This window comes from Cupressus sempervirens, chromosome 11 (assembly GCF_028749045.1).
Source record: "Cupressus sempervirens isolate cs-2001-9-10 chromosome 11, ASM2874904v1, whole genome shotgun sequence".
Taxonomy (NCBI): domain Eukaryota; kingdom Viridiplantae; phylum Streptophyta; class Pinopsida; order Cupressales; family Cupressaceae; genus Cupressus; species Cupressus sempervirens.
Window position 1 is genome coordinate 292907938 of NC_143128.1, and position 20068 is coordinate 292928005.

Sequence of the window (20068 nt, forward strand, 5' to 3'; positions counted from 1 at the left end):
CTTCATATCATCATCCATGTCCTTCATATTTTGAGCTTATATTTATTGTTCCTATGATTATTGCTTTTAAAAAACATTTTTTTTAATTTCATTCCTCCTAGGTGTATCGTATAGGTTATGTTCTCTTTGTGCTTAGCCCAAATCCTATAAATAATTTTTATTGTTTCATACCTATGTTGCAGTACAGTTCTCCCTTTCCTAGAGTGTTTCCCAATATGGAATGTATATTTGTCTTAGTTACCGATTTGGGATACGAATCCAATTCGGGCACGTGAATCATATATGGATTCATGATTTTTTTTCCCAATTAAGATTCATGAATATGTATGTATGTATATTTCTCTCAGTTTTTAGTATATATAATGCATAAAAGGGTCATTTTAGGATTAGAAAGCAAAAAATATATTTTAAAAAGTCATATTAAATAACTTAGACCCACTTAAAACCGTCTATCCTTGAGGATTCACGCTGGATCCTTGAGGATTCGTGCAGATCCAGGCAGGATCCTTGTTTTACACAGTGGATTCGTCTGGATTCGTGGCGCACTATGTAAAACAAGGATCCTGCACAAATCCAGATCCGAATCTGGATCAAGCCTCTAAGGCACAAATCCAGTAACTAAGATATTTGTAAATAATATAACTCGAGTATTACTCTGGTACAACCCATGCATGTTATCCCATCTCAATACAGCTTTAGTAAGGCATAAAGATTGAATATGTGAGACCTATATGATATTCAAGCCATAGTTGACAAAATAATAAATCATAAGAAACAAAAAAAATAACATACCCTTTGTGGAGAAGGGACTTTGGCACCCTTAAAGATTGATGAAATCCCAAGGCGCAAATTGGCTTTTGCACCACCTCACCAAACTAGTGCTCTGGTGAGCCAGGGTGAACAATTAATTGGTTAGATTAGACCTAATATAAACACAAGAATATTCAAATGGAAATAGCTCTATAACACTAAACGATAAAATTGCTTAGACTGCTGGAAAAGACAGAGCAGACAGTCAAGACCAACTAGCAGGCTCCATTAGCTCACTGTCTTGGACACCTGTACAAGTCAAGAACTACACTGCAAATTTAGGATGAACGTACTGCCAATGCAGCTTGCGCTCATCCTATATAAACAGGGTACAAAGACCCATACCAAAGTAGGTACAAGACAAAAAAGTAAATACACAAAAATAATTCTAAGTTAACTACAAATAACATAAAGTACAAATAAACTAGAAAGCAACTATTCTAAGACAAAAACAAAAAGAGAAAGATTTCAAAGGAAACTCTCAATTTACCACCTTGATCCACTCCCAAACTTGCACACACAACAAGAAGAAAAAAGTCACCGAAGCCAAACCCCCATTTTGGTGTTCCCACCTTCACGAAAAGCCAAGATAGATAGATGTGATAATGGATAACCAATAAAATGATAATATGATAACAATGGAGATAGTAAAAAAAGATAAGATCTAAGTTATGCCAGTTAAATGTTAGTTGGAGATGGATTGAGAAACAATCCCCTTCACAATCAAGAAGTCCAAGCTCAGTGAGATTAAGATGAAGGAGTTGATATATAGTGGAAGATGTTGACGCAATGTGAGATGATCAAGCTATGAGAACTATCCAACAAAGGTGAAGCAACTGCAGAGAAAGTGTGTGAGACTGATTCCAATAACCAAGAGAGCTGGGAGAAGGAAAATGAACCCAAAATATTAAGTTCAAACATGATTGGATGAAACCCAATGTTAGTGGGCAGTGCGAAGAGGCATTACATTGCCAGAATCAGCAGAAGTAACATCTCGACAGCAACCTGCAGCTCTAAAGATTTGAGGGACAAGTGTGAGACATGTGGATGTCTCTGCAACCTGCACGCATTTTGAGCGAAACAGGCCATGAGGAAGCTTATGTGGAATTTTGATTTTCGACCAAAGAGGAGGCTTTATGAAATGAAGAATTACACAGGGTGTAATATCTTAGCGAGCATATCAATAGCGAAGATGCAAAGCTAAAGTAGAGAAAGAAAACTTACCTAAAAATCTTTTGTCAACGTGGAGTTTCCCCCAAGGAAAAATTTAAAACCTGAACTTTTGTGAGATCACACTATATGTAAGCTATAGACAAACATGCTAGATGAAAGAGACAAGATGGCAATCAAATATAGACAGTGAGATAGAAACCAGTAGCCATACAATAGGGTGACTCTTTATTGTGCTAACATGAGTAACAAAGGCTAGATGGTCATATGATAGGGTGACTTTAGATCGTGGTGGTATGAGTAACAAAGGCTAGAGAGTTGTACAATAGGGCGAGAGATTTTGATAGAGCCTGCACAGGTAGCAGTCCTAGATGGTTGTACAATAGGGCAAGAGATTTGCACCAATATGAGTAGCAAAGCTAGACAATCGTACAAAAGGGTGAAATATTTTGATAGGTGGATTGGCCCCCACAGAGGCATATACAATAGATGAATAAAATAATATTTTTCAAAAAATTCAAGTGATATAAATATAATAACCCCCCGTTTGAATGGAATGTGTTGCACAAAGTGGAACACAATTCATTTTAAGGAGACAAAAGATATTGTGGCATGCCAGCATAGTGAGATGTTTTGATCGAATGTTACCCCACAGCAAGTGACACATGATATCCACAACATCAAAGCAAGCAAAGAAAAGGGGATCTAATTATTCAATGTCAGAACCCATAAGAGTAAAAAGATTTCAAATATATGACTGCATACAAGTATTTCATCAAGCCCAAAGTCTTCAGATCTGGAGAAGAGTGCATGAAGACAAAGATAAAATAAAAGTTTGAGTCAACATGTAAGAAGGCCTATATATATTCCGGCAATTTGTATTGTCCTTGAATGTCAAAAATCAATGTATTGCAAATAGAAAAATAAGCCAACACATACAAGTGTAAGACACATCACACTCTATCTCTAAGTACCGAAAGAGTATCTTAAGTCCTTTAGAGGGGCTTAACATTAAAACACAAGCCTAGGGGAGCACAGTTAGGTACGCTCTAATCTATAGATATAGAGGTAAGAATTGACTCATACGACCTCCACCATCGAATCCTCATCCTACCAATCTTGATCATATGGGAAAGGAAGTCAAGACTAAAGTGGAATGGTTCCCACATCAGCCCCAGGCACCTAACCAACAACTAGAGTCAAGGATGAAGCTACCTCATCATTCTCATCCAATAGCTCTATTAAGGCAAGTTGAGAGATCGTGTAAAGATCATTGTCATTGTTGGATTGTCCCAAAGTGAATTGAACATACATGTCTCATAAGACACAAGTAATTCGACCAATAGAGGACCCAAATCACCAATCTTTGTGAAAGGGGTGATGACATTTAGAAGATGAAGCCTTCTCCATAGCAAGTACAAAAATAAACAGAGGATTTCTCAAAGCAAATTTTTTATGGTGGAACTCAGACATGGGGTCCTACAAAAACTCTCTTAAAGGATGGAGAAGCCCTTTGATCCACTTTAGTTGGCCTTATAACCCTAGGAAAGCTAGTATGATGGTCAGTAGATAATACGAATTGGGCAACTCAAGAAAAGGAGATACCTTCAAAGCTCTCCATCATTCCACGAACATGACAATACAAAGAGGAGAATTATTTTAAATGACATTATTGCAAGAAACATAATCGAACTTTCCTTCTACATGATCTCTACCAAATAAAAAGAAAGCACTATAAAGATTACCAATATGGACCAATTTTAATAATAAGACAACAAAGTTTGCTACGCTAGGCACTACCTATGTATGCAACATGTTGATGAATTTAGGGAATGTAAGGCTATTAGAAAGTGAGCTAATAAACAAGGGTTCATAGCAAGGAGAGATGAAAACTTGGACCCGACTAACATGAGACCTAGTAGTCACCCCTTGAATAAAAAGAGTGAAATTGAAGATGTGGTTAGACAAGAGATGGGTGTTACAAGAGTTGATGCAGGAGCAAGGGACACAAACATAGGAACCAAGGACTCAGCCTCCGCCTTCACAACAACCTCAAGCTCCAAGGCCCCAGCCCACCAACTACACTCACGTTCACACACAAGCTAGTTCTAGTGAAGGTGTAGGCCGGATGAGAAGCCTACAGAGGTTTGGTAACATCCTACTCCATAAGGGAGGTCATTGATGTTGTGGCTAGAAGAGAAGAGGGCCCTACTAATGAAGTAGGAGGTACCATTGATGGGGGTAGTTGCAGACTCAACCACAAAAGCCCTTACTCATTTCACTCTACAAGCACTTAGACGTATAAAGGACACCCTCGAAGGTTGGAAAGAAGGTGCTAAAGGAGACAGAAAAGCCCATGGTGACCTCTTAATTTTACCATAAATGGCAAAGCATGAGATGTCCACTAGGATAGGCAGCTCAAAATGAGGACAAGCCTTACACTTTGGCAAAATCAATGTTTTTCCCTAGTCTACACCTAGCACAAATGTAAGAATAGAAGACATCACTAGAAGTTGCGAAGTCCTTAGTGGGTGAGGAGGCTTCCCCTGAGACACACTTGCCTTGGGCCTCCAATGAAGAGATGTAATGTCCCCTTCTCCGCACTAGCCTTAATGGTGCCTAGTTGGTTTATCTTTCCATCCGGATAGGCTAACAGCATGTGATTCAGGATGCCAGCCAGTCATAGGAGTTTGGGTTTCAATTGAGGAGATTTAAATGGGATATCCTAAGGTTTAAGTCACTTTATTTTATTGAATTGAAATATAAAGTACTGTATTATTTAAAGTCACTTTAGGACAAAATGACTTAAGTGACTAAAAGACGAAATAGTCTTTTATCCCACATTGCTAAGATGTTTGTATCTCCCCACACTTTGAGGTTATTTAAGAAAGCTTTTGCCTTGGGATTGATACAACGAATATATGTTATTTATACAAATCCTAAAAGGTTGCGTAGATGTGACTAGATTTTCCAAAGGACGAAACCCCTTGAGGAAAAGTGTGATACTAGACGCAAACCTAGTACTTCACAGTTCTTTAACAGATTGGAGTTTGATTTGGTATTTGGAGGTTAGGCAAGAAGTTGGAATTACTAGATAACACAAAGAGGATCTAGTTGGTGGATGGTGTTAGTTTCTACAGAACACCAGTTAGAAGATTGGTCAGCATTCAAAGAGGCAGGCATTCCCAGGCTGAAGGTTCTGATGAAGTTTTATGTAAGTGAATATTTACCCTCTTAGATTTACACAGTTGTCGTCGGTAGCAATTGTGTATCGGCCGACGGGTTCCTTCGGGAAAGTTCTTGTTATGTAGCTGACGGTGAACAGTTTGTAACGGGTATAATGTACTTAGCCGACGGATACCTTCGGGAAGGTTCGTCGGAAAGTATTTATAATCCCTTCGGGAAGCATTGTATTCATCTGATCATTATCATAGGAAGAAAAACATAATGTACTGTTGGCATATGCGAATAATAATAGAAGTTCTGCTATTTGCTGTTCAGTGTTCGTATCGATTTTCAGTGTGCGTTGCTTAATTAATCCATACGGTAAACATTTGGCGCCGTTGCCCGATGGATCTGGCACGCAGGCAGGCGGAGATGAATTAAATGCCGAATCAGTTGAACAAAGACAGGAGTAAGCTAAAGGAAAAAGATGACATACGCGTTGCGCGGGAAAATTTATTTTGGCTCAATAGATAGAGCGTCGACGGAGGTTTCAGAAGATTTCCGACGGAAGCAAGAGTGCGGAAGGATTGTTGAAAGAGACTCGACAACGGCTTCATTTGGTGGAAGAAGCGAGGGAGGAGTTTCTGAACCTGCATACGCCACGGGGAGAGAATCCTGACGGAAGCAGATCGACTCGCACGGCTCGGAGTGCAGAAGGAGCACGAGCGTGGAGTGACCTCTTCGTCCGAGATATACTTCCGGAACGGACAGCTACGGTTGACAAACCCTCTTCTTCACCAAACAGCGCGGAAGCAGAAAACTGCGCGGGTGTTGAAAACAGCGCGGAAGCAGAAAACTGCGCGGGTGTTGAAAACAGCGCGGAAGCAGAAAACAGCGCGGGTGTTGAAAACAGCACGGAAGCAGAAAACAACGCGGGTGTGCAAAAACAGCGCAGGTGTCCAGAACAGCGCAGGTGTTCAGACCAGCGCGGGTGCTCAAAACAACGCGGGAGTGCAAAACAGCGCAGGTACACAACATAACCCTCGACATACAGTAATAATGGCAGGTCCGAAGGAAAAATTGCCTAAATTTGATGGTGATGAAGCAGCTGATCCCATTCGACATTGTAAAACATGTGAAACGATCTGGAGGGCGAATGGCATAACAGATACAAATGAATGGATCCGACAATTTCCCGCAACCCTACGGGGTGTTGCCATTGATTGGTTTACTGATGTCGATCCACAGAAATTGAATAGTTGGGATAACATTAAGAAGGAGTTCATCGCATAATTTCAACTTTTGCGTGATGACAATGAAATTGTCGCCGAGATATTCAATACCAAGCAAAAGAAGAATGAAACTGTACGGGTCTTTGCCAGGAGGTTGAAGGACTTAATCAGTAAGATGGAGAATAAGCCAGTTGACGGGTTACAGAAACGATGGTTCATTGAAGGCCTTCACCCGAAGCTGCAGAAGAAGATGAAGATCGTGCCGCCATCCACATACAATGAAGCATACAACCGGGCAATGAACCTCGAAAGTGACCAGAAGACAAAGAAGAAGAAGAAGACCAGCTCGTCCGATTCAGATGACGATGCATCCTCCGGAAATGATAGCAGCGATGATGAAGGAAGCAACAAGAAGGTTCGTGCCCTTCAGAAAGACATGCTTCGGATGATGAAGGAATTCAAGAACATGAACAAGGACCCTAAGGGTAATGACTTATGGTGCACGGAATGTAAGAAAGAAGGCCATACGAAGGGATCCTGCCCGAAAGAGCAATTTTGCGAGATCTGCCAGATTATGGGACACTCAATAAAGGAATGCCCTTTCAATTTGAAAACAAGAACACCGCAGCAAGTGTTCCTGACACAGGAGGCCTCCCCGTCCGGAGGGAACGGGAACACCACTACGGAAGGTGCCACATCGGGTGGATACCGAAACAACCGACACAGTCAAAATAACAACAATACCAGCAACAACAATAATGGCGGAAGGAGTCGAATTCAGTATGATGCAAATGGTCGGCCAATTGTTCAATGCCGCGCATGCAATTTGTGGGGTCACTTTGCCCGCGAATGCACCACAACAAATACACCGAAGTTACTATGCCGCTGGTGTGGACCTGGTGATCATGATGATACCAAGTGCCCAAAGTCCGGAGTAAATCTGATTACTGTAGGAACAGACGAGGAAGAAGTTTTGGCCATCACTCGGAAGCAAGCGAAGCTTTATCCTGACCCAGCAGAAGAAAAGAGGAGACTGGAGGAAGCAAGGGCAGAAATCCAGAAAGCAACACAGGCAGAAACGACACACCTGAAGGACACGCCGAGTACTTCCGTACGGAACTGCGCAGAACAGAACATTGTCCGGCAAATTTTGCAAGCCGAGATACCTGTCAGGATAAGTGATCTGTTGCTCACTATGCCTCAGCTCCGATCGGCACTCACAAACATTGTTCCCGCTGCTCAACTACCAGGAGAACATGGAAGGAAGCAAGAAAGTGGAGCAAGTACAGTACACAAAAAGGAGAAGGAAAGTGGCGCAAGTGCAGAAGATCCAATGTTGTTAGCCCTCTCATCCGGACGCCATCCAGCAGTCGTCGAAATGGGAATTCTCGGGACTGTATTGACGGAAACAATTGTGGACGGAGGGTCCAGTGTCAATGTGTTGCTTGAAGACACTTGGAAAAAGTTGGGACAGCCGACATTATGGCCGCCTACATTCCAGCTGCTAACGGCCGATCAACATGGAATCAAGCCATTGGGAGTCCTGACAGCACAACCAGTGACGATTGGAACACAACCGTTCCTGTTGGACTTTGTCGTAATCCCACTGAAGCGGAGGGGATATGATGTCATTCTGGGTCGGGGGTGGCTGATACAAGCCAAGGCAAAGCACGATTGGAAGAAAAATACTTTATCACTCGAAAGCAAAGGCCGAAAGTATGTCATTGATCTACACACTCAGATGGTTGGAGAAGAAGCTCTATCGTCGGATTCCGAAGGAGAAGATGATAAGAGGAGGCAGAGTATGGAACCCAATCAGGAGGGAGTCCTACGATTGGAAGGAGATGATGATCTGGATTCAGTAAATGGTCTTTACCACTGGCAGATAGAGGATTATGAGCTCTTTCCAAGTTGTAATATGCTAAGGATCGACGAAGGTAAGAAAGGAGGAAATGAATGTCCGAAGGAACACGGAGAAGCCGACGGAGGAAATGAATGTCTGAAGGAACATGGAGAAGCCGAAGGAAGAAATGAATGTTTGAAGGAATATGGAGAAGCCGAAAGAAGAAATGAATGTTCGAAGCAACATAGAGAAGCCGAAGAAGAAAATGCGGATATGACTGAAGCTGAAGGACAGAACATACAGTACGAACCGAAAAGAAGGAAAGATTCTACTGTACGATTGCGCAGGAAGAAAGTATTATGTCAAACCACAAATATAACAGAAAGGCACTGGCAGCAAGGAAGGCACACGATACGGTCTGCACAGGAAACAAAGCGGAAGGGTCTAATAAAAGTTGCAGCAGTACGGAGTGAAAATGTTATTGACGGACAGAAGGGGCAGTTGACAGAGTCCATGGTACGGGGCTTCGGGAACAAACTGGGCGATATGGAGATGACACAGAACAAGCGTAGCAGGTTTCCACTCGGACAGTGGGTGTTGTACGACGATCGGAATGAGATCAAACCAGGCAAGTTCAAAATTAAATGGGTCGGGCCATACCAGATGAGGGAAGTAAGCAATAACAGAGCAATAAAACAGTGGATGCTAGACCGAAAGGAAGTATTCGATGTAGTGAAGAGGTCGAAGTTGAATGTCTGCAATGAAAGAAGTAACGCACCCCCGTGGACGAATAACTGAGAGAAGACTGTAAGTACTGTATATATGTAAATATTGTACATAATTGTTCCAGGAGTGAGATTTAAAAATTTTTAAAAAAAAAAAAAAAAAAAAAAAAAGAAAAAAAGAGGGAGAGAAGTGAAGTAAAGCACCGTACGGATTTTGAAGTGTCGTACGGTTTTTCAGAAGTGAAGTACGGATTTTGAAGAGCACCGTACGGTTTTCCAAAACTAAAGTACAGATTTTGAAGAGCACCGTACGGCTTTCCAGAACTAAAGTACGGATTTTGAAGAAGCACCGTATAGTTTCCATCAGCAACGTACGGATTTCATGTTACCGTACGGATTTCCATCAGCAAGGTACGCATTTTGTGTTTCCGTATGGTTTTCCGTAGCAAGGTACGGATTTTATGTTGCCGTACGGTTTTCCATTGGCAAGACAATCCAAATTGCAGTAGGATTTTTTAAGAATGTACGGATTTCATGTTGTAGTACGGTTTTTAAAGCCACCGTACGGATTTTATTGCAATGGTACGGATTTCATAGTAAGGGCCATTGTACGGTTTCCACAAGCACCGTACGGATTTCACAGGAAAAAATTGTCGTACGGTTCTCAATGTTTGAAGAATGGTGTACGGCTTTTCAAATAAATTAATTGTACGAGCTCTCAAGAGGCTGCCGTACGGCTTGTTATAAGCTTGTGTTTCGTACGGATTTTAAAGCACATATATTAAGCATACGGATTTTAGAGCTTTTTTGTACGGATTTTTAAAGAAAAGCAGCGTACGGAAATTGCAGCTAGGAATGCGAGGTGATTGTACGGATTTTCCAAGCATATCATGTGTAGGGATTTGGATTGCAAGATTACAAATTTTGAAGAGTGGGGTTTTTGCGTACGGATTTCATCACAGAAGGGTGACAGGAGGTTTTGTATAAAAAAAATAAAAAATAAAAAAATCGAGAATGCTCAGAATGAGTATCAGATGATACCATAGGGAAGAGGAAGAATCAGCGATTGCCAGAAAGAGTGTAGAATCGGCAGAAAATGACAGAAATGGTGTGTTCCGTGCAGTTTTGTGTGGGTTTCACAGTGCTAAATTGGTGTTGGCGGCGAGCGGCAGCGGGGCGCTGCCCCAGGACCCCGCGAGGGCGCTGCCCCTCGACCCCGCCGGGGGCGTTGCCCCCTGGACCCCCAGTCGTTGCGGATATCAGTCGTAGGAGTCTGACCAGTGAGAAGATTTGGAGCTGCGGCAGGCATAGAGTGTCTGTGTATCAGAGGCACTGAGAGTAGGTGTTGGCCATGAGGCTGTCTTGGTGGATGTGTAGAGAGCTCGGGAGGAGCTGATCATCCAGTTGGAGGCAGTGCAGCGACACTTGGTTCAATGTACTCGGCATTGGAAGGCAGAAAGCGGCACAGGTGGCTATCAGGGTCAGATGTCAGATTGGCTAAAGTGACAGTGTTGGGTCAATCATTATATTTTGGTTGTTGATTTGTCTCAGAGATTTTGTAATAGTCGTCGGGAGACGACTTTTCTTTTTTGGGGGGAATGATGTCGTCGGTAGAAATTGTGTATCGGCCGACAGGTCCCTTCGGAAAGGAAATTGTGTATCGGCCGACAGGTCCCTTCGGTAAAAGTCTTGTTATGTAGCCGACAGGAAAACAGTTTGTAACGGGTATAATGTACTTAGCCGACGGATACCTTCGGGAAGGTTCGTCGGAAAGTATTTATAATCCCTTCGGGAAGCATTGTATTCATCTGATCATTATCATAGGAAGAAAAACATAATGTACTGTTGGCATATGCGAATAATAATAGAAGTTCTGCTATTTGCTGTTCAGTGTTCGTATCGATTTTCAGTGTGCGTTGCTTAAAAAAAAAAATTTTAAAAAAAAAAAGCACCGTACGGTTTTTACACCGTACGGATTTCTTAAAGGGAGTACGGTTTTTTAAAAGAAAGATACCGTACGGATTTCTGACCGTACGGCTTTGTTACGGGTTTAAAGGCACCGTACGGTTTTGCATCGTACGGATTTCTGAAAGGGAACACAGGTTTAAAAGGAGCCGTACGGTTTTTGAGTACGGAAGTTGGGGAATGGTACGGTTTTAAAGAGACCGTACGGATTTCCTAAGTGGAGTACGGTTCACAAAACACCTTAATTCTCACCGTACGGACTTCCCTTGCACTGTACGGTTTATAACTTTTGTATGCACGGAAATTTCCACAATTTGTACAATTTTCAGGCAGTGCGGATTCCATCAGAAATACAGCCCTGTGGTGTACGGATTTCAGGAAGAGAGGAACTGAAGGGATTTTGCATTTTTCACAGGCGGGTAATAAAAACAACCACCGTACGGACTTGAGGAGGGAAACTTTGGTACGGATTTGTGAGGTACGGCTTCTTATTTTATTCTTCTTCCAACTTCTACCTTGAGCGGATTTCAATCTCTTCCTGCGTGTACGGATGGGGATTTTCCATACATATTTTTGAAAGAACTCTTCACCGTACGGACTAATTTCTCACTATACGGATTTGGGGAGACCATTAAAAAGAGATAATGGAGTCTGCAGGTAAACGGCAGTGGAAAAAACAATTAGCGCAGGCCAAACTTGAGGAAGCCAGGAGGAGCATGGCAGGTACAGGCAATTTGAATGTGGGTTCGAGTAGCAACAAGGAGAAGCGTAAGCCGGTAGCACCTACAGCAGCAGAAGTCACACCACAGACTATACAATTTGAGGGATTAAATGGAACAGATTGCCGGAAATGGTGGCAAGAAACCCCTGAGGACCATCCAGTTAAAGCAAGCATCAGAAAAGCGCAGGTGGAATGGGCCATTCAGATGCCTGTTTTTTGCATTCGAGATTATGAAGGGTATCTGCGTACCATGATTGAAACATATGACAGAACCTCTCGCAGAAGCACATTTCAGTATCTGGGACGGAACTTAGTGGTATCATTCAAAGCAACAGATTTCACACGGGTTTTTGGCATTCCAGGGCAGCAGGGCAGAAAGATTCAGCCGAAAAAAATTCCAAAGGATGGGAAGCTATTTTTAATCAGGTTAGTTTGTGGGGATTTGACTGAAGCAGAACAGGCGGCATTAGCCGAGACATCCAAGGGAAGGGGTTTAAAGAAAACTGACATTCAGGAAGGTCCATGGCGGTGTTTAATGGACTTGGTTAAAAGCAGGCTTACGGGATCCTCTAGGGCATCGGATATCACATTTCCGCAAGTATCTATGATGAACGGCATAATGACTGGAAAAGTGTATAATTGGGCGTCTGTGCTAGCTGAACGGATGCATGAATTCATGACTCTCCAGCACAAGACATTCTATATGCCTCATTACGCCATTGGTCTATTTTTGGATGTTATAGCACGGGTGATTCCATCAGAAGAGTTAGAGGCGAAGTCTGGACCATTGGCTCCAGGAGAACCTCCTATCATGCAATGGAAGCACTTGGACACAATCCCTGGGCAGAAGGGTTCAGCAGGTCAAAAGAGGCCACGGGTAGACAGGGCAGGAGATAGTGATAGTGGCCGACAGGAGACATCTTCTGAGCAAGACAGTATGGAAGAAGACGAAGGGGAGGGCGAGGATGATGAAGAGGTTCAGATCGTCACGGCTACTCCCTTGCTATTTCCGCGTACTACAGTCCCTATGACTTCCGAATTGACACCTCGGGGTCTGCACATGGCTCACATTCCAGGGTTTGGACAAACTCGGCAACCGATATTGATGACTGGAGGATCCCACCAGGCAGTTACACTAGCCGTACCATGGCAACATGGGGTACGGCCTTCTCCTGTCCGACCAGGGGCAGGATTTGCGGTCAGCTTCGCCCACCTGGCCGCACCCGTGGACCGTGAGACTTCGTCAGCTCCTGAAGCTCTTCCGGTAGCACCACCCGGGGCGTCTGCCCTAAGTCAGCCAGCAGCAGTTGTTACAGTAGCACCGTCAGCAGAAACCTAGATACCCCCAGTAGAGAACGTATCAGACGGAGGAGCACAGGAGTGTACGGACCCAGCACAGCCAGAGGTTATGGATAGAGCCAGTGTTTTTCTGAGGCAGCAGTTCCAACTCGTCCCTGACAAGCGTGGCCCATCCATTCAGTCCCCCAGCTATTCTGAAGTAACACCTATTCCACAGCCCCAGACTCAGGAGGAGGGAACGCCACATGCCGTGATTGCACCAACAGCAGAGGAGGTGGCACCGGATGTGGGCGTGGCCCCCGCTGATAAGGAGGACAATAGTGACTCCGAATGGTCATTCGAGGACTTCGCCAAGGAGGATTATGGGTCAGATGAGGACAGGTGCAGGGACTACCTGAGGACCATGAAGTCTGCATTGAAGAAGGGGCATGATGTGGCCATTCAGGCTCTCACTCGGCGAAGGGAGTGGCATTTGATTCGAACGTATATTCGTAGGATTTGTCCTGAACGATTTCAAACTTGTTTTGTAGATAGAGGTTGGCCGACCATTGAGACACCAGAGATGTTGGCAGACTGGGCCACTGAACCAGAGCTGGGACCGAGTGACACTCCAATGATGAAGTTGGCACATGAGATCGTGGGACTGTACAAAGAAGTTTACTATGCACGGCAGCGTGCGGAGGCGGATAGGGCCGCAGACAGTGTTGCAGCTCAGAGATCCCTAGCAGTTGAAAAAGAGGCCAGAGAAAAGTTAGCCACTGATTTGGCCGACCAGCAGGCAGCATGGGTAGCAGAGCGGGAAAAACTCTTGAAGGATATGGCTGCAGTGGTACAGGAGAAGGACGCAGCTATCCGGGATAAAGATGCAGCAGAGCATGAATTACAGTTGGCCAAGAGACAAGCTATGGATGCTGCGCTTCTCCTGAAGGAGGCCGTCGAAGTTAATTCACAGATTCAGACAGATCTGCGCATCCGGACTGACCAGGTGTATGAGTTGCGTCGTCAACAACACTCTTCTGGGACCCCTCCTTCTCTCTAGTATTTCTTCTATTCTTCAATATGGATTGTCTCGTAATTTTGCTAGTCGTCAGGAGACGACTTTTCTTTTTGGGGGGGATGATGTCGTCGGTAGAAATTGTGTATCGGCCGACGAGTTCCTTCGGGAAAGTTCTTGTTATGTAGCCGACGGTGAACAGTTTGTAACGGGTATAATGTACTTAGCCGACGGATACCTTCGGGAAGGTTCGTCGGAAAGTATTTATAACCCCTTCGGGAAGCATTGTAATCATCTTATCATTATCATATCATATGAGAAAAGCATAATGTACTGTTGGCATATGCGAATAATAATAGAAGTTCTGCTATTTGTTGTTCGGTGTTCGTATCGATTTCCTGTGTGCGTTGCTTAATTAATCCATACGGTAAACAACAGTGACAGTGTGTTTTCTATTTAGAGGAGTTCACGGGATAGTGAAACTCAGACAACCAGCATGACACACCTCAGTAATGAATGAATGGCACCTGAATCTCACCGTGTTCAGAGTTGGTTGAAGTGTGTGGTTAACAGGGAGAGTCATAGCATCACAGGAACTACAGAACAGTGTACGTTTTTGACAGTGGAAAGAAGAACACAGCTGAAGGTGATCATGGGTGAGTGCATAAATGTTTCACAGCACCTGCGATTGGTAGTTGCATTGGTTTTATTGATTTCCATAGCTCAAGTCGGCCCCTTTCATCAGAACAGGTAGCAGAGTAGAATCCAGTAGCAGGCTGCAGATTGGTTGATGCCTGGAAGTGGTGACGTACTGAAAGTTACTGCATACTTAGGCTCTCTTAACGGCAAGCACCAGTATTTTGGGTCTGTCCATCTTATACCCATTCTGCATCATTTGTATTGTATATTTGCTAATACTGTAAACTGTAAAGACTGCCATTAAATCTTCAACATGTAGCTTAAAGGTCATAGATATACTGTCATAAATATAAGGCATGCCCATTAAATTCTGAGTTCAATTTCTAATTCAGACTTGCTGGGAGTTATGGCATCTTTGGTTGGCATAACCATTTCATAGCAGTCTTTTCGAGGAAATAGTTTAATGACAATACAATAATAATTTTGCTTGAGGACTTGTTTACATAACAACTTTTTGATGAAATCCTTGTTAGCCCAAAGTCAATATTTTAATCCAAATCCAGCAGAGAATATTACAAGAGAGTACAGAGGTGGGCTAAGATGCAAGGACAAAGATGACAGATGCTACAAGCACTACAAATTTATAAGAAAGTTATATTAATTTCTATAACCCAGTTAAAAACTAACTGCTCAATAAATTTCACAAAATAGAAACAGGAATTATGTTTATCTACATGATCTATAATAGCCAAAACTCTGGGCTAATTAACAGCAACAACCAACAGAAGCAAATTCACCAAAAATTAATCACATAAACAAAATGACACAAATATATCTCAAAACTCTAATGTGGGGAAAACCTGCAAATGATGGCTCTTTTATTCAACTTCAACAGCAAGAATTCTTAAAAAGGAATACAAGATTGCTACAACAATTACACAGAGAAACCAACCAAAAAAAAAACAATTACACAGAGAAAATCAAAGCCTCACAACTTGCATCGTCTACCCAAATACTCACTCTCACCGAATCACCAACTTGTGCTAATCAAAAGCATGTCCTATCCTCAACACATTGGCTCACTTTATTAATATTGAATCCAAGATAACTCATTCAGTTTTCACCGTCACGTAAACTCCCATATTTAGACAGCAATTCATACAGTTGACTTGCATGAACTATGCCTCATTTAATATTTTAAATTGGCAGAACATAATAAGTTGTGACTGCTACCTAAACTCAGCAACTATGTCTATCAAGTTATAGCTAGATAACGATCAAATGACATGGACATAAGGCGTTACTAAACATAGTTGTACAACATGCTTTACTTGTTGGGGAAAGTCAACTGAAGTTCAAACTCATATATTCTTCAAAAAACTCAACATGTAAACACCTTTTAAGCTATAGAAATCAACAAGTTCCCCAACAAAGGTCTCAATGAGAAAGTGATAGCTTCAAGTCAACTATGCATCCATTTACAAGGATCTATAACTAAAAAAACCTCTTAATTGGGAAGATAATTAGGCAGAGGAAGGAAAAATAGATAGGGCGATAGAGATACAGAGTAAAAAAAAGTGAGAGAATTGTGATAAGAGACAAATAATAGAGGGATACATAGAGATAGAAGAGAGAAAGAGAGTGATAGAGGAAAAGATAGATAGAGATAGAGAAGATAAGAGAAAGATGGATAGATATAGAGAGGAGATAGATAGATGGAGATAGAGAGCTCAATAAAGATAGGAAAAGAGAGCTAGGATATGTGTGTGAGAGGGAGGGGGGAAGAGAAACATCAGTGTGTGTGTATAAGAGATAAAGGGGAAAGAGTGAGAGAGAGTAGATAGAGACAGATAAGAAGATATATTAAGAGATGGAGGGATCATGGAAAGGGGAGAGAGAGAGAGAGAGAGAGAGAGAGAGAGGGCTATATACATAGAGGGAGAGAGAGAGAGGAGGAGAATAACATAGGGAGAGATTGAAAGATAAAGATATAGGCAGTGATATACAGAGTGGTAGATAGAGGAAGAGATCAAGGGGTGGAGAAAGATGGAGAGATAATTAGAGATGGGGGACATAGAGAGGAAGAAAGAGATGGTGATATCGACGTATATGAAGAGAAAAGGATAGAGAGAGGTAGATATATGAGAATAGAAAGGGGGAGACAGGTAAAGGGAGATAGATAAATAGGGGGATAGGGAGGGAGTGAGAGTGGATAAAATTAGAGAGATGGAGGGAAAAAAGAAAAGGAAAGAAATAGGTAAGAGAGTGAAAAAGATGAGGGGTAATTAAATCAGTCTAACGTTTTAGATGCTTCATGGAGTACTTTATAAGGAGATTGGACAGAGGTTCTTTATAAAAAGTTGATGAAAACCTAGTTCTTTATAAAAAGGTGATGAAAACCTAGTTCTTTATGAGGTGACAAAAACCTGGTTTAAGAGGTGCATTTGTGATGGAATTCACAGATGGGAAAAAATTTTGACATCTCCATTGCAGGCAAATTTGCGTAAGTTAATATTTAATGCAAAAATAAGGAAGAAGATATTTGTATCAGACAATTATACTCTGAGCATGGAAGGATAAATATTTGAGGTATCACATTATTGCTATTGTCTAGAGTCTGGTATGTCGTTGTGTGGGACCCATTGAGTTATTATTTTTTTATCATTGTTTCAATATTATCACTGTAAAGCCATTTGTTATATTTGTTTGGGTTGCGGGCATGTTAGAAGATTGGTCTTTATATTGTTGTGGGATAAATTAAATCGTCTGTCTTAAAGGCCCACTGTTTTATGGTTTGGATGAATAATCTTGAGGACTTGATTTATAATTTGATTTCTTTGTAAGTATTGGCGAAAGAATAGATATTTAATAGGATTGATTAGAGAAGACAGATACATAAAAGTCCATTACTATTGAAGCTGTTTATTGACAGGTGCATTAATCTTTCACGGACACAAGCTGGAGCTGATCAATTATCTTGCTTGCCATGGCTAAGAGGAACATCCTTCCCTGCATATCAGAAGTATCAGGAGGTTTGCAGATCTATACAGTATTAAGAAGTTTGCAGATTTACACTTGTCTGGTACTACAGAAGCTGGCCATCTATTCCAGTCAACGTTTATAAGCTTCTTAGCTGAGCAAATGTCTGATTTACAGTTTGGTGTGTAATCTTAAACTTGATTGTGAGGGTCAATACTTCAGTCGCTGGTTGCTGGTAACAGTTGCTTGGTGTGAGCCAACTTGCGCAGGTCGAAGGGGTTAAGATAGCAAAACCTTCATTTAGGGAATGAGTTTTTAGATTTCAAAGGGATTGCTTCTCTCATTGCCAGGATTGCTGGACTTTACAGGGTCTGAGACATATTTGAAGACTGAAGCCATTCTGTCAGCTTCAAGTCATGTAGGAAGAAAACATTTGTTTCTGCTGTTTCTAGAATCCTGCCTGCATTCTGATAATAGAAAGCAACAGTGACAGTAAAGTGCATTATAAATATATCACACAGTAGCAATTGTGTTGATCATTTTTTCTTTTACAAGAAATTAATAAGAAATTAAAGATCAGAATTATCACAGAATTTCTACTGCAGCTTGTTATTACACTTAAAACAATATTTCCTGTTTGCAAAGATATTGGATGAATAGATTTAAGGATTCATGAAACCATGTGAATATTTGTTGGGGATATCTTGCAGATTTCTGGTAACAAAACAGTAAGGGTCTTTATGGAAATATCAGACTTATGAGGGAAAGAACTCAGAGATATCTAAACAAGAAAAGAAGAAGGCAGCAGTATGAGGGATGAAGATGAGGATGCTGCTAAGGCATTCTTCAAGAGATCTGAAGAGCTACATGTGAACATGTCTGAAACATTAAGAGAAATGACTCAGTTGCGGAGAGAGCTCCACCAGAAACAAAATGGTGATAAACCCATGAATGAGAGAAGTGGTGGGGAGTAATTCCAAAGAAGAAAAAGTCACTTGCAGAAGGAGCAAAAGTTTCAGTCAAATTATTAAGGGCCAAATTTCTTACAAATGAACATATCGGCAAAAGCCAGCCTGATCAAACTAGTGAGATGGATGACCTTCAGACTGAATACCATGCTGTAAGTGAAGCAATTAAGAACAATATGACTTTCACTGAATATTGTTAACTAAAAGCTAAAGGAGGGTGTATGAGGAAAGGAAATGAGAGGGAGGATATTCAGGATCATTTTGGAAAGATCAAATCCCAAATTTTGATGGGTCAAACAGAGCATCAGAAAGTTCAGGGCTGGAAAAACTAGATACGAATTTCTCTTTGAATCCCATGTGTGAAGAGGAGGCTATTAAATTTGCTACCATGCATTAAAGGGAGTAGCTCAACAATGGTGGCATCTTGGAATGGTGACACAAGGACATGACTCTATTTCCACCAATACCATAGAAGAATTCCATCAAAGGTTGAATGAGAGATATGATAGGACAGATCCAGAAGTACATTTCAGAGACCTGGCATTGATGAAACACGAGGGCACAATGGAGGATTATGTAGCGTAGTTTCAAAGCCTGGCAGTAATGATTACAAATGTAACGAAAAGAAGACTATTATCCTATTTGTCAAAAGCTTAGCTGAAGCTTTCAAGGGATTTGTAAGGTCATTTAATTCAAACACCTTCCAACATGCCATTACAAAAAGCCTTTGATTTGGAGGACTCAGAGACTAATACAACTTTATCTTTAAGGGAAAGCTCAATCATAAGGGCAAGCAAAAGAAGGTAATACAAGAGGAGCCCAAAGTCCCACCCAAGCCAAGTAAGGAAGATAATAAGAAGACAGATTTTGTGAGCAAGGATGAGTTGTGTGGGAAGAAGTTGTGCTTCACTTGAAAGGAGCCATGGGTGCCCAGTCATAGATGTCTTGATAATGGTCAATTGCATTATATTGAAGTTACTTCTGATGTTGATGATGTTGTTGGTCATGCTTCAAAAAGTGAAAATGAGGTTTAAGATACTGTAGCCTTAGTATGCGGTGCCACAACCTAACTTTCAAGGGCTTTTGAGTATCAACCATTTAGAGTAGGAGGATTAGTTAATGGAAAGCAAGTGACATGTGTAACATCCCGATTTCCCAGGTCTAAATTAACATCTAATATACTAAAGAATTCAGTTATTACTTTGTTTCATAGGGAGACAATTATATCATTCAAGTTCATGTGAATAAGATTTACCGTTAAAATCAGTTAGACAAAATTTCTTAACTAAAACTTGAAATACCATCAATTGAAAATTACTACAGAAGTTGAAAACCACATACCTCGGAAAACCGAGACCGAAATCAAACTAGTGATGCTTCTGCAAACACCTGAGTTAGTCCACAAATGCGCTATAACAATTTCCCATGATGACTAACATAAAAACCACTATCTCAAAATCAAATAATAATTTCAACTAAATACCACTATATTTAAATTAGGGCATCACTTACCACTGTATCAATTTGGGCATCATTTACCATCAGTTCATTTAGGGCT

At 41.6% G+C, this 20068-nt stretch overlaps 1 protein-coding gene across 7 annotated transcripts in view; it reads right to left on the reverse strand.

Annotated features, from left to right (window-relative positions):
* LOC149529269 (putative protein phosphatase 2C 59) overlaps window positions 1–20068 on the reverse strand; it is an 83213-nt gene that overhangs the window by 35837 nt on the left and 27308 nt on the right. For 4 of the 7 annotated variants that reach the window (XM_089809596.1, XM_089809591.1, XM_089809597.1 and 1 more), the window contains exon 2: window positions 793–883. The exons of the other annotated variants lie outside the window; for them this stretch is intronic. The gene's annotated coding sequence lies outside the window, so the exon portion shown is untranslated. The remainder of the gene's footprint in view (window positions 1–792; window positions 884–20068) is intronic. 7 annotated transcript variants of the gene reach the window in all.